This window comes from Cupressus sempervirens, chromosome 3, assembly GCF_028749045.1.
Source record: "Cupressus sempervirens isolate cs-2001-9-10 chromosome 3, ASM2874904v1, whole genome shotgun sequence".
Classification (NCBI taxonomy): domain Eukaryota; kingdom Viridiplantae; phylum Streptophyta; class Pinopsida; order Cupressales; family Cupressaceae; genus Cupressus; species Cupressus sempervirens.
This window is the reverse complement of record NC_143120.1, coordinates 200,487,292-200,495,858: the sequence shown is the minus strand read 5'-3', so window position 1 is coordinate 200,495,858 and position 8,567 is coordinate 200,487,292. Positions and strand designations below refer to the sequence as shown.

Genomic DNA, 8,567 nt, shown 5'->3' with positions numbered 1-8,567 from the left:
AACCATCAGGTCAAAGAATCAATGTCAAGATATCAGAAATATTCTTCTTAAACACACCCAAGGATAGAGAAGTTTAGATATCCAATAAACTAGGGTTCAAAAAGAGTACTTTTCCATTTAAATATCTAGGAATGATCCTAGAAAAAGGAAGCAAATTTAGCCTAGGATGGGAGCATATATTAGGGAAAATTGATAATGAAACAAAATCATGGAAAGGAAGATGATTGACCAAAGAAGGGAGAACTACTAATACCAAAGCAGTTCTATCAGCAATTCCCACCTACCAACTCTCTTATACACAATTACCTAAAAAAATGGATCTAAAAATTGAAAAGACACTACAATATTTCTTTTGGAATGGATTAGAGGATTAAGAAAAGGCAGCTCTAATCAGTTAGAGTAATATTAGCAAACCTAAAGAAGAGGGGCTTTAGGAGTCAAAATTCTAGAATGGTAGAATGAAGAATTAGGAGCTAAACAAGTGTGGAGACTATACCAAGAAAGGGATAGGAAATGATCTAGAATCCTATTTAACAAATATATTAACTCATTGGATAGTACCTCCTTATTCAGAATTACAGAACCCACTAAAGGTTCTATAGGATGAAACTTTATTATTAACTATCAAAACTTGATATCCAAATACCTCACTTGGGATATAGGGAAAGGTGATGAAGCTCTATTTTGAGAAGACTCATGGAACAAACATCCACCACTAAATTATTCAAATATCACCTCACAAGCTATGAATCACCTTAAGACAATGTGGGGATCAAAAGTGAAAGATTATTTAGAGGAAAACCACTCTGAATAAGGAAAGACATGGACATGAAAAACCCTCTCTAACTGTGGACCCAACCAGGTGGATCAAGAGAGACTTGAAAACATACTAAAAAATTGCCCAATTTCAATTAAAAATACAGAGGAAAAACTAATTTGGGCATCCTCTAAAGATGGGATTTATAAAGTCGAAGAAGGGTATAGATTGATCACAAACTACCAAATATGGGAAGCTAGTACCATCCCAATTAATTTATGTTGGGATCCGGTAGGACTCCCCAAAGTAGGCATGTTTCTTTGGGCAACCATGCAAAAGAAAATACTAACAATAGATAGAATTTTTAAAATGGGTTTTGAGGGACCTTCAAGATGCATATTATGCAAAGAAAGTGAAGAAATTGTAGAACACCTCCTATACCTTTGTAAATATACTCAGGAGTGCTAGAGGTGGCTCTAATACAAACTCAATTGGACTGACCCTCTTCTAGGTAAATGGATGGATCATCTAATGGGCTGGCCTAAAGACCCTCCTAATAAAATTTATGGGAAACTGTGGAATATATCCCCAACAATTCTAATCTAGGAGATTTGGAAAGAATGAAAATTGTCATATTTTTAAAAATCAAAATCTTAATGTGGAAACTCTTCTTACAAAGATTGAAGTAGCTATTATTTAAGTTATGAAAGTGATCTTAGGAAGAGACCAAGAGAAGAAGGAGCATTTACAGAATGAGATGCAAAGATTAAAAAATTATGGCCTCTTATCATCAATCCTACTCTCTACTATAAAAAGAAAAATAATCTAGCTAGGCAAGCTTGTAAATGGGAACCCCCACCGCTAGGATGGAAGAAACTGAATTTTGACGGGGCATCAAGAGGCAATCTAGGTAAGGCAAGTATAGGATGTATTATAGGGGATGAATCAGGAAACAAGTTAGCAAAAATATCAAAATCGCTGGAAATATCGACTAACAATGTAGCAAAACTTGAAGCAGTAGAAGAAGGTATAAAATTATGCAATAGGCTTAGCATTAAAAATATCATGATTGAAGGGGATTCTCAAATCATATTAAATGCTCTTAGAAAAGGGGAAACACCAAACTAGATCCTAAATTCCAAATAAGAAACAATACTCAAACTATTAGGAAAATTTGAAGAAGTAAGATTCTTGCATATCTATAGAGAAGGCAACAAGGAAGCTGATAGCTTAGCTAATAAAGGAACCAATGGAGAAAACTTATTAATTTATAACCAAAACTTATGATATTCTTTCACCTAAGTTGTTTCCCATCGTATTCCCCTATCGAGATTTTATTAATCATTAAAGCGAGCCTTGTACCAGATTATGAGGCATATCTCTCTCTCTCATGTATGAAAATCTACTCAATTATGACTTTGACTGGCATTTCTAAACCCAATAGGGCATCCTTGTCATTATTTCTATTTCTAGATTTCTCCTTCGTAAATATATATAACTAGTAGCTTCAGCTCGAAAGTGTTTATATTCACTATAGCCAGTGGTCTACAAATCTATTTCTTCCATGGATACAAATATGTCTTTATCATGTGTTCAAAAACCACACCATGGCCTTCTGCGGTCCAATTAAGCAAGAGAGATGGAATAAGTTATTTTGGCCAATAGATGACATGAGCCAAATTGTAGTTAGTAGAGTGCTGAGTGTGGGGGTTTTTGATTATGAGTATTCGTGGATGACAAATAGTGATATTTTAGGGCTATGGGTAGGCTACCTAGTTAGGGTAGGGGTGGAGAAATGGGACATTGTTAGATTGAGCTACAATATTTTTGACCCCTGTTCGTTGCTAGGGTTTGAGATAATGGTAGCTAACATTGATGCTAGGCTTTGGATCCCCCTTCCTGAAGCATACATGGAATATGAGTTGGATAGTCTAGAGCTCACTAGAAGCCCAAGGCGACCATATTTGGTAATCAGGGACAACATTCAGCTTGTCAAAGAGTGGCCAAGGATGGAAGCAGGCATTAACTTCTTGCTAAGATGGAGAGGAATAATTGAGGATCCTGGTAGAGACTGGCTCTTAAATTATTTAAGGGCCTTTGACACATACATTCACTCGGAAGCAAATCTCTCTTATTTGGACAATGTGGAATTCTGCCTTCCAAATTACAATAAATTACTCTTTCCATCATTCAAAAATATTTAATAAATAAAATTTTAAACAATTAATTTCTAAATACAAAAAGTAATGGTTAACTAATATTTATTTACATGCAAACATACGTGCAAGGGCAAGGTACATTACACTATTCACTTGCCTTCACTTCACATCTACATTTAAAGGAATGTTGTAAGGGTGCGAGAATACAAGTGGAATAGGCATATATAAATTCTTAGAATTTTGAATTCTTCATTTGGATGCACCAAATCAGAATTGGAATACAAAATAAAATAGTAATATGTATTCCAATTTTGGCCCAAAAATGAAGTTTTGCAATTCCACCTAAATAGGTGGAATTGGATTACGTATTCCTATTTTAGTTTTATTTATGTTAGAAAATATAAATTCTTGGGTCCGTGAATTCCCCATCAAATTCTGGTTGAACCAAATAAAGAATATGAATATGTACCCTTATTTTCTATTCCAAAATATGTATTCCTATTTCCATATTTCTATTCCCACAGCCAAACGAACCCTAAAGTATTTTTTTGGGTTATGGGACAATGTTTTTACACCCACATTTGTAGATTGAAATAATTTATCATATGGCAGTTAATATCTCTTTTATTAGGAAATGATTTAGTAGGTGGAATAATTTAGAATGTCTTTGTTAAATTTAAAATAAATTAATAATGTATTTCAGTTGACAAAGAGCATAATGAAACTTCACAATGAGCTAATTTATATTGGCTTAAAGGAATCTTGTAAAGTTTTTGTTATGGAACAATATTTTCACATGTCATCTACCCAATTAAAAGAATTTATTGATCTTATTATGAAATGATTTAGTAGGTGGACTCATTTATAATAAAATTTAATCTATTTGTTAGACTTAATATAAATTAATAATATATTTAATGCTTAATATTTTTTTTTGGTTAATTTGTGGTTCAGAAAGCATAATGATGTGACACTTCAACTTCACAATTGAAATACAAATATCGTTAATAAATACAAATACCAAATTTACTTTTTAAATTTATAACATATTTAATGCCTAATTTTTTTTGGTTCATTCACAAAAAGCATAATGATGCAACACTTAAACTTCACAATTAAGAGATTTCATAATTAATATATTGATTAAAAATTTGAGCTTTATGTTTTGTAAATTTAAAAAAATTGTTAGTATTATAATGTTTAATAAGTATATTGAATAGGCATCAAAGTTCAATTTAAAAAAATGGAATTAATTTAAATTTGAAAATAAAAACTATTTTTTGTGTGGAAAAATTTAAAGCGCGCATTTTTTTTACAATTTTGGTGACTTTATATTTGTTTTTTGAATGGACGTGTTTACAAAATAAACCAAAAAATATAGTTATCTTTAAATAATCATATGATAAAATATGTTTAAATAATATAAGGTGAAAAGAATAGAATATAAAACCTTCCAAAAGGAGATTCTAAAAAAATATAAACAAATTAACACATAAAATATAATTCTTAAACAAAATATAATTCAACACAATTAATAAAACAAATGGTAATATTTTCAAAGATCACATTTATATTTAGTTTGTAGCATATAATTTGAGGACAATCTTCCTCCACGTGGTATGCACGATGAGAAAAAAATGTACTTTTATTGAAGCGTGCAACAGTTATAATTAATTTGGTGCGGCCAATTTTACTGTTTATATAAACTGTCTTTATTTTATTCTGGTGTGGAAGAAGGAAACATCAGAATAATGACAAGAGCTCCATGCTGTGACAAAATTGGCCTGAAAAGGAGGCCCTGGACAACCGAAGAAGATAAACTTCTGCTTGAATACATTCAGAAAAATGGCCACGGATGCTGGAGTGCTCTTCCCAAACAGGCTGGTCTGTATATTACTCGCTATGAAATATTGTTTTCGTTTCATTTGAGGAAGAAGCCACGTATAATCATTTGAGGTATAATCATTTGAATTTAACACATACTTATTTGGCAAAGGAATTAGATACACATTTTGTTTATTGGGTAAGGAATTTCTGAATTTAAGGTTTTACTAATGGGGCTACTTGTTTCTAAAGCTGGCAGAGAATTAAGATATTTGCTAATGAATATTTAGTTTTAGTTTTCTAGATAGATAGAAAACAATATGGGCCCTTTGAACTTTGGGTATATATAGACTTTATTTGTTTATTAATGTTACTAATATATGTAGAAAATATATTTGGTTCTTAAGGTTATTATAAAGTTTGAGTATTCTCTGTATTAAGTTTTTACAATTAATTGTTAACTAGATAGATTGAATTAGACTGAATTGGATTCAGATACTAACTTATCTAGTTTAGTTTATCTGTTTTATTTTGTTGTGTATGGGTGTCTATGTATTTAGAAAATGACAATCTGGTTCACATTTTGAAGTCTGTATAGTTAAATAATTATTACTTGAATTTTTGTAGGTTGTGTTTAAAAATTAAGTAATGTTATTTGTTGCCTGTTTGTTTTTAAATATGAGTGTGTGTGCATTTTCTTAACATCAATGTTTTGGGTCAAACTCTGTGATCTTTCTTAAGGATCAGAGATTTCATGGACTAGATAGACTGAATTGGGTTCAGATACTAAATTATATCTAGTTTAGTTTATGTGTCTTATTTTGTTGTTCATATTTTGAAGTTTGTATAGTTAAAAAATTATTACTTGAATTTCGTAGGTTGTGTTTAAAAATTAAGTAATGTTATTTGTTGGCTGTGCATTTTTAGATATGAGTGTGTGTGCATTTTCTTAACATCAATGTTTTGGATCAAACTCTGTGATATTTCTTAAGGATCAAAGATTTCATGGATGACTGAGATGGTGGATCATAGAAATGGATCTATTATATTGATGTTAAGAGAATCTATAAATAGTCAAACATACAAACTGTACAGTTGACCATTCTTTTAAAAATTGAAAACATCATGAATCTTTCTGAAAATTTCAGCTTTTGATCTTCATGATCTGCGTAGTTTGGAAAAAACAATATCTATGCTTCGTGAATCTGAAAGGAAAAAAAAAAAAGTATGACTTTGTTTTGTCTTTAGTGCATTTTGGATGGAGATTAGCCTGTCCCCAGAATCCATCTTTCATCTGTTTATTAAGATTTATCTCCATCTCATTTATTTATTTTTTTCCACCTAATAATTTAATACATATTGAATTTTCAATTTTAAACATATCTATATCTATGCTTAATGGGTGTCTACTTTAGAGAGGTAGACATCATCTTTAAGTTTTGTGTGTAGTTACTTGTACGAACCTGACCAATTTGCTTAGACGTGGAGTACACAAGTATTTGGTTGATTCATTGTAAAGAAATTTGCATGTGCACAATAAATGAAGTTAAACGTACTCTATCCGGAACATCCAACCCATGTGGCAGCATTGCTTGTGCGAGGTTGGTTGTAACTTGATGATATATCAATTACCATATGCAGGGCTTCTTCGGTGTGGGAAGAGTTGCCGCCTGCGTTGGACGAATTACTTGAGACCCGATATTAAGCGAGGCAACTTTCAAGCAGAGGAAGAAAGAAGTATCCTTCACCTCCATACAATTCTAGGCAACAGGTAGTAAAAACAAGCCGATAAACCAACTAGAGATGCTGATGATTCTGATGGAGTAGTGATATTGCTAATTTGAAAATAATAAACTCTATACAGGTGGTCTATAATAGCTTCTCAACTGCCAGGAAGAACTGATAATGAGATTAAGAACTTCTGGAATACCCATTTGAAGAAAAAGCTGGCGCGAATGGGACTCGATCCTTCGACGCATGCTCCCAATTCTGAGGTGGGCAATAATCAGCCCACAGCAGCACTGAGACACGCATCACAGTGGGAGATGGCGAGGCTTGAAGCTGAATCACGACTCTCCCGAAATTCAATCTTCTCGTCTGAGAATGAACTGATGGAGAACACTAAGCAACCGAGTGATCTTTTCTTGAAGCTCTGGAGCTCGGAAGCAGGCAAGGCCTTCAGGGAGAACTCTGATATGAAAAGGACAAAGAGTAACAATAGCAGTAGTGAGGATACAATTAATCTAGATAATCATACAACTGATCCCCAATGGACATTCAGTTCTGATCTCCCAAATGGAATTGCTCACAACGAAGAGATGAATTCATTAATGCTGGGTGAAAGGAAAAACAATAACTACTCTGTTAGAAGTGATGACTGGGAGGAGCTGTTTCTTCATGATTACCCTAATACCAATAGCAATACTAATACTGCTGAGACCACCTCCAAAATGGCACAACTTAGCTCGAATTCTCAGCTGGAGTCAGATTGGGCATGTCAAGGAGTATGCGCGGATGAGGACAATGATAACTGGGACTGTGTACGTCAATATCTATGGACAGAAGACGAAGTTTAGGGGATACTAAATTTGCCTTTAAATTAACAGACTGTTAAATCCTCCTTTCTTTGTGAGATTTCACCTTGTACGTTTTAGTGTACCCGTTGGAATGTGTAATTGTCCCTCAAATGAAATGTAAAATCATAAGTGGATATCTATGGACAGAAAGTGGATATCTATGGACAACTATGAACAGAAGATGAAGCGTCGATATCTATGGACAGAAGATGAAGTTTAGGGGATACTAAATTTGCCTTGTATATCTTGCCATGCTATGAGGCTGCTCTTTTATGCATTCCTGCCTCAATAATTCAATGGAAATGCATGAAATAGGATAGCTGGTTTGTTTGGCGGTCAGTTTCATGTTATTTATGTGATATAAGAGTTGCATTATCAAGGTTTTCTCGTCAACTATTTTTAATATCAGATTTCCACTTCTTTGCAACATTAATAGTCCGAAATTTTGTTTCTACTTTGTACTCTTATTGTTAGGCGTTATTTTTCAATCATCTCCCTGTGATTCTGGGATTCATGGATGACTTGCTGTTTAATTCTAGAGGGAAATCAATTTCATGAAGCCTCACTAAAGAACAACCCCACTTTGCATTCACCATCACCTGTCTAAATTAAGAGACTTCAATGTAATTAGGAAGAGCATCAGTTTTCTTTGTGAGATCTTCACCTTAATTTTAGCGTGTATGGTGGGTGATTCTCTATATATTATACATCTTATGTATGTTGTAAACTATCAATGATTAGTAGATTATTTATTCAGCAATTTGTTTTTTTTTTTTCTGTTTTATTCTACAACTTTTTAATTTATTTACCATAGTTAGATCTATGCAGTTTATGCTATAAAATTCAATATGGTATCAGAGCCTAGTTGTCGGAAGATAAATATGAGCTTTGTTTGCAAGTGCTAGAGAACAAAGATGTAGTTTTCAATCTTTTATGTCCTTGTGTCATGTGATTGTTTCGAATGGAAGCCACCAATTCTGCTTAGGCCCATAAGAAAATGCTTGTACCGAAAAGTTATGGCAATAGATGTTGGGCCCAATTTTACATCAGAGATAGGCCAAGATCATGCTCTCTCCATATGAATCTCACATTCTTTTTGTCTTCAGTGACACATGTTTCAATGTACCTATCATGCCTCTTGGTGTGAATGCTTCCTTTGGTTGCATGGTTGACCAGATTTATTGATATTTGGCACCTATATTTTCAATCAACAATTTATTCTCAAATAGTTGTGTAGTGTTGTTAGGGTCA

At 33.0% G+C, this 8,567-nt stretch overlaps 1 pseudogene; it reads left to right on the top strand.

Annotated features, from left to right (window-relative positions):
* The first annotated feature begins 4,667 nt into the window (after positions 1 to 4,667).
* On the top strand, positions 4,668 to 7,316 carry LOC149565513 (transcription factor MYB17 pseudogene; annotated as a pseudogene).
* The last annotated feature ends 1,251 nt before the right edge of the window (positions 7,317 to 8,567 follow it).